Source organism: Triticum urartu, chromosome 7 (assembly GCF_003073215.2).
Source record: "Triticum urartu cultivar G1812 chromosome 7, Tu2.1, whole genome shotgun sequence".
Lineage (NCBI taxonomy): Eukaryota > Viridiplantae > Streptophyta > Magnoliopsida > Poales > Poaceae > Triticum > Triticum urartu.
Genome location: NC_053028.1, coordinates 9,203,084 through 9,209,083, shown reverse-complemented (window position 1 = coordinate 9,209,083; position 6,000 = coordinate 9,203,084). Strand labels below are relative to the sequence as shown.

Below are 6,000 nucleotides of genomic sequence, written 5' to 3'. Positions count from 1 at the left end.
GAATGGCATATTTTCTAATCTTCCTAATCTTCAAGCGCATTGCATCCATCTTGATCTTGTGATCATCGACGACATCCGCAACATGCAACTCCAATATCATCTTCTCCTCCTCAATTTTTTTTATTTTTTCCTTCAAGAAATTGTTTTCTTCTTCAACTAAATTTAACCCCTCGACAATAGGGTCGGTTGGAATTTCCGGTTCACATACCTCCTAGATAAATAAAATCTATGTCACGTTCGTCGGCATAATTTTCATAAACAATAAATGAACCAATCACTACTGAAATCTGGCACTTTGCCATCTGCCATGGCAGATGGCAAAGGCATGGTCGGCGGATGGCAAAGGCTTTGCCATCAGCCAGCAGATGGCAAACAGTTTGTCTGAAATCCTATCGGCAAAGGCTTCTTTGCCATCTGCTGGCTGATGGCAAAGAGCCTGTGGCTTTGCCATCAGCTGGCAGATGGCAAAGCCTCTTAACGGGGTTAGCCCCGTTAGAAGGCTAACGGCATACTTTGCTGTCAGCCAGCAGATGGCAAAGGCTGCAGGCTCTTTGCCATCTGCCAGCTGGCAGATGGCAAAGAGCCCAAATAGGCCAGCCCAAATTTTACATGTAGATGACACGTGGCCTCTTTGCCATCTGCCAGCTGAAGGCAAAGCTCTTTGCCATCTGCCAGCAGATGGCAAAGTGCCTATATTGCCCCATTTAATTTTATTTTTTCTTATATCAATTCATTTTCACAGAAAATCAAACACAAATATACTTATATGACCAATATAGCATATTCAACACATATTACCAATAGTCATGAACACATATATATATCCAACACATGTTACCAATAGTAGCAAGTTTCATCCGTATATATACATAGTTTCATTAATATTACACAGTTTCATCCATAGGTAGCAAGTTTCACAAGGTCAAAACAAAAACTAAATACAAGCACTCCATCAACCCAAGCTTCCGTGATCTTAAGCAAATCTGTAAAATGGGAAAGAAGAAAGTTAGAAGAAGAAGACTAGAAGAAGAAGATTATTATGATGCAACTAAAATGTGAAGATTATTATGATGCAACTTATATCTGTAAAATAGGTCATTTTGGAGCTAAGTAAGGTCATTATGTCATTTTGGAGCTAGCTAAGCATATGAAGTCATTTAGGAGCTAAAATATGTCATTTCTTAAGCATATTATGTCATTTTAGAGCTAGTTAAGCATATTAAGTCATTTTGGAGGTTCTAAAATTGTACTTGCAGATGTTCTGGGATCCTAACCTTACTTTCGTATCCCTTGGAATGTATACAGTTCTAAAGAGAATCACTCATATGTCCAAGGTTTGGAAACCTGAAAGTATTCTTCAGTTATAACTATCCCCAAGAAAACAGTGTCATCATTATATTTAGGAAGTTGACATGATGGCATTAAATAGAAGATACTCTACAAACAAACAAAAGTCATGGGAATTTTACAACCCTGCACTTAATGTCCTGAGCTCTACATGAAAGAAGCAACTGCAAAAGGCTATAAAATTCTGAAGTTGTAGAGCGAGGGAGCTCTCAAACAGTTCACAGCTAGTATGTAGCTAAAAACTTCAAATGAACATCCCGTGTGTTTGTACTACTTCTAATTAGTTCCTACTATAAATCTACACTATCATCCGAATCCAACTATCTAGTTGAACGCCTCATTTGGCAAAATAACTAACTCACGCTCAAGGCAAGGCAATGCACACACCAATTCTCGGCAATGGCAACAGCGATTTGTGCAGAAGTGTAACATTGTACTGAATCTGAGACCCTTATACTGGTCGTCCATCAAACAAAAATGCGAGAAGTACTAGACAAGTGCAGCAGCACCTAGGCGGCTGGGGCGTCACGGCGTCATGGCCAGTGCGGAGGTGGAGGCGGGGCGGGCTAAGGTCATCTGGATAACGGTGTAGTTGTCCGAGCCGAGTGGACAGCAGCGACGGCCGTTGAGCGGCGCTGCCACCGGCAGCCCGTCCACGGCCAGCACCAGCAGCCTGTCCTGAACGGCGGCACGGCCTCAATCTGTCCGTTCAACATCCCTCCCTAGAAGCTGCATCACACACAAAAAGGGGTATGCCGTGAGATCCAGGCTCTAGAACACAAGATAAAGCGCTTCCTACCAAGCAATGGCGAATGGGGCCGTGGATCTGGATCCGGAGCGGACGAGCGTGGGGAGCAAACAGGGGCGGTTGTAGGAGTCGAAGTCGAAGCGCCGACCGGTGGGAGAGGAGAGCCCCTCCGCGTGTCAGAGGAACGATGCCACTATGGTTGGCTGGCCAGAGGAGGCGAGTGGAGAGGTCGGGACGGCGAGTGGCCGAGGACGGCGACGGCGAGTGGAGAGGTCGCCGCGGGGGACCGCACGCACGCTCCCTCCCCGACGGACGGCGACAGCGAGTGGAGAGGTCGCCGCGGGGGACCGCACACACGCTAGGGAAAGGGGGGGCCTCCGCGGGCGGCGGGGTGGTGGGGTGGTGGGCGGCGGCGGTGTGGTGGGGTGGTGGGGCGGCGGCGGGGTCGTGTGGCGGCGGGGCGGCGGGGCGGCGGGGTGGTGGGGCGGCGGCTGGTGAGATGCGTGCAGATGCGTGGGAGAGGAGGGGAGAGAGGGAAGGGATAACCCCACAGTTTTTTTATCTGCAAAAAAATAACCCACATGATTTGCCGTCTGCTGGCAGATGGCAAAGAGGTGGGCTGGTACGTCGTTACACTATTGACGTCCACATGATTTGCCAACCTCTTTGCCATCTGCTGGCAGATGGCAAAGATTATTTGCCATCTGCTGGCAGATGGCAAAGAATTGGCTGATGGCAACCATGTTCTTTGCCGTCTGTCAGTTCTTTGCCATCTGTTTTTTATAAGCAGATGGCAAAGACGTTCTTTGCCATCAGCTGGCAGATGGCAAAGAGCTGGCTGATGGCAAATTCCCAGATTCCAGTAGTGAATAGTTATAAAGATAATATATACCACATCCGAATCATTGACAGGACGAGGGCCGACGGGGGCGGATACCAAAACCATTGCAATATATAAAATGCAATAATAAAAGTAAGAAAATAATACAAGTATCTATCTAAACATACAAGTAAGAATATTTTTCCTTTCAGAAAGAAGATAAGAACAAGAGGCTCACCACGGTGGTGCCGGCGATGAGATCGGCGCGGGTGATCGACGACAGTGAAAACGGGGACAGGGCGTGACGGACCGCTAAACCTAGACAAATATTGAGGAAAATGGAGTTTGGAGGTCGAGCTTGGCGAGGAGAAAGCTTAAGTAGTGTGGCTCGGGCATTCCATCGAACACCTTGTGTGCATAGGAGGTGAGCTAGAGCACCACCAAGCCCTCTCCCCCTCGGCGGCCAGAAAAAACAGAGCAGTGTGCTCTGCTCTTACGCGAGGGGGTATAGATAGGCACCTCATTGGTCCCGGTTGGTGGCATGAACCGGGACTAAAGGGCAGCCTTTGGTCCCGGTTCAAGCCACCAACCGGAACCAATGGTGGTGGGCCAGGAGCGAGGCCCATTGGTTCCGGTTCGTCCCACCAACCGGAACCAAAAGGTCTAGACGAACCGGGACCAATGGCCCACGTGGCCCGGCCGGCCCCCTGGGCTCACGAACCAGGTCCAATGCCCCCATGGGTCCCGGTTCTAGACTGAACCGGGACTAATGGGCTAACCCGGCCTGAACCTTTGCCCCCTTTTCTACTAGTGTATATTGACTGGCCCTTGTTTTGACCAGCATGCTCAGATCATTTTCAATTTATTGCCTTAATCAATACATTTGTATCTTTATATATAACATTTGTATTAGTATAATCAAATAACAACAACCCCTTGTTTGCTCTCTGAGTAGCAATTTTAAAACCGATGAAATAGTTCTCTCAGTTTGTTTTTACATGGTTAATTACAGTCCACTGGCTTTTTTATAAACACTTGAATGTCTAAAAGAATAGGTTTGCCCTGCTTAAAATATGAATTTGCTTGATGCAGTGTGATCCTGCAATGACAATACCTAAACGAAACAATGTATGTATTACTGAATGAAATGATTTGGCTTGGGTGAACTAGATAGCAGATTGGTTTCAAGCCACCATGTGTTGTGGATGTGGAAAAGATTTGGGGCAGGGAACATCGTGCATGTGCAACTGAATTTACATACTAGGTCGTTTCACTCAGCAAAAGGATGCTTAGAGAAAAATGCATTTTGGAGCAGATCTATGGTGCAATTGAGCTTTCAGAGCGAGGTTGCAATTGAGTTTTTTTTTCTGAACTGATAAACAGCTAGGAAGTTGCTGCATATAGTGGAAGTATCATAGGAGTACAAGGAGAATAATAGTTTTATTCTAAGAAAGACCGGCGTACTGTTTGTTTCCTCACCTAATATCAAACTTTTAAATAGCACGCTAAGCCTCTTAGTGACGGACCTCTTCTAAATGCCATTATGGTGCTATAGCGAGCTATTTAAAAACTTTGCTCATGTGTTTGGACAAAAAACCCTTAACACAGGACCTCTTATAAACGCTATAGCAGGCTATTTAAAACCATGCCTGATATATTCAATCAATTGCCTTTTCTTATGATGACCTTATACACCTAAAGTTCTTACTGTTTCTAGTATTTCCATAATTCCTTAGCTCTCATTCTTCTCTCGTCTGGATGCATCTTCGTATTCATCCATTAGTTTTAACACATCTTTCTCTATCTGACCCTCTTTGCTATATAAATTTCTGGCGGCGCAGTTTATCTGTTCCTTTTTTAATTGATAAATATTGAATAATAAGCTGCTTACTCATTCATTTTTCTTTGGATTTAACCCGAAGAAACAAACTAAATTGGTTTCTTGAATGAAAATTTCATCTTATTGATGTATTATCATGTAAACTTCAGGTTGTGAAGCCACGTGCACATTTTGATACACATTTGCAAACTTCGGTTTGTCGCTTCATGCCATATGCACATTAGAATGATGCAAACTAGCTATTGATCTATCTGATGCTGTTATAATTGGTAGGCTTGTATTCATGTGCTTTCTATTATGTTCCCATGTGTGGTAAATTCATCTTGTTTCATCTATCCACAGGCACGAGCAACACTTGGAAAGAAGGTCGATTCCACGGAGCACGTCAAGTTGTAGAAAGAGGAAGTGATACCAGAATGAGTCATATTTACTAGTCCAACGCTTGAGTTAACTCTGAAGCAAGCTGAAGATGTTGCTTGCTTTTGATGTTGTGGTAGAGATGAGGTGCCTGGATAAAGTTCTCTGCTCAAGTGTAGCCTATGCCCTAATCGACAGTAGAATAGACTTGTTTTGACTTCTTTCTTTAAGTTTGTATATTTTGTCTTTAAAGGATTTGATGTATTTTTGTATGTATGTCATCCACCTGATTACAAGCTTGAGATGTGCATCATCAATCGTCTGCCTTTTTTTCTTTTGAATTTTATCGAGTATAGTGGACACTGGTTGTGACTACATCTCAATGACTGCGTACTCTGCTTTTGGAAAAGCAAGCAGAGTACTCTGTTTTTGGAGTTTCAGCTCTTTTGTTACTCCCTGCTTCCAACAAGATGATGTATATTAACCTCTAAAAGGGTACATAAGTGTACGTAAAAGGATACATGAGTGAGAAAGCTGCGGGGGCCAAACAAACTTCATTTGGTCATTATGTTTATGTCACCTGAATCATTCTAATTTGTGTGAAAACCTTCTACATTTATGTTTGTGTTTAAGGGCATGCACCCTCCTGCCCCACCCCACCCTTCAATTGCCACTTTCTCGTAGGGCTGGACCAAAAGCTCGTATCTCGCGAGCTTAATGAGCGCTCGGAAGTTCGGCTCGTTAAGCTCGTAGCTCGCTTCTTAATGAACAGAGCCAATCATTGATTTTAGCTTGTTAAGCTTAATGAGCTTAACGAGCAAACTAACGAGTTTCACGAGTAGCTTGTTAAGCTCTTTAGCAACAACACAATACATATTTTCATCTTAT

The 6,000-nt window shown here is 44.4% G+C and overlaps 1 long non-coding RNA gene across 1 annotated transcript; it reads right to left on the bottom strand.

The window, feature by feature from the left end:
- Nucleotides 1-777: 777 nt before the first annotated feature.
- LOC125520831 lies at nt 778-2,592 on the bottom strand. The gene is made up of 3 exons (XR_007288870.1): nt 2,147-2,592; nt 1,857-2,076; nt 778-983 (listed from the first exon to the last, which is right to left on the bottom strand). It is a non-coding gene; the product is annotated as an uncharacterized LOC125520831 (long non-coding RNA).
- Between the last annotated feature and the right edge of the window lie 3,408 nt (nt 2,593-6,000).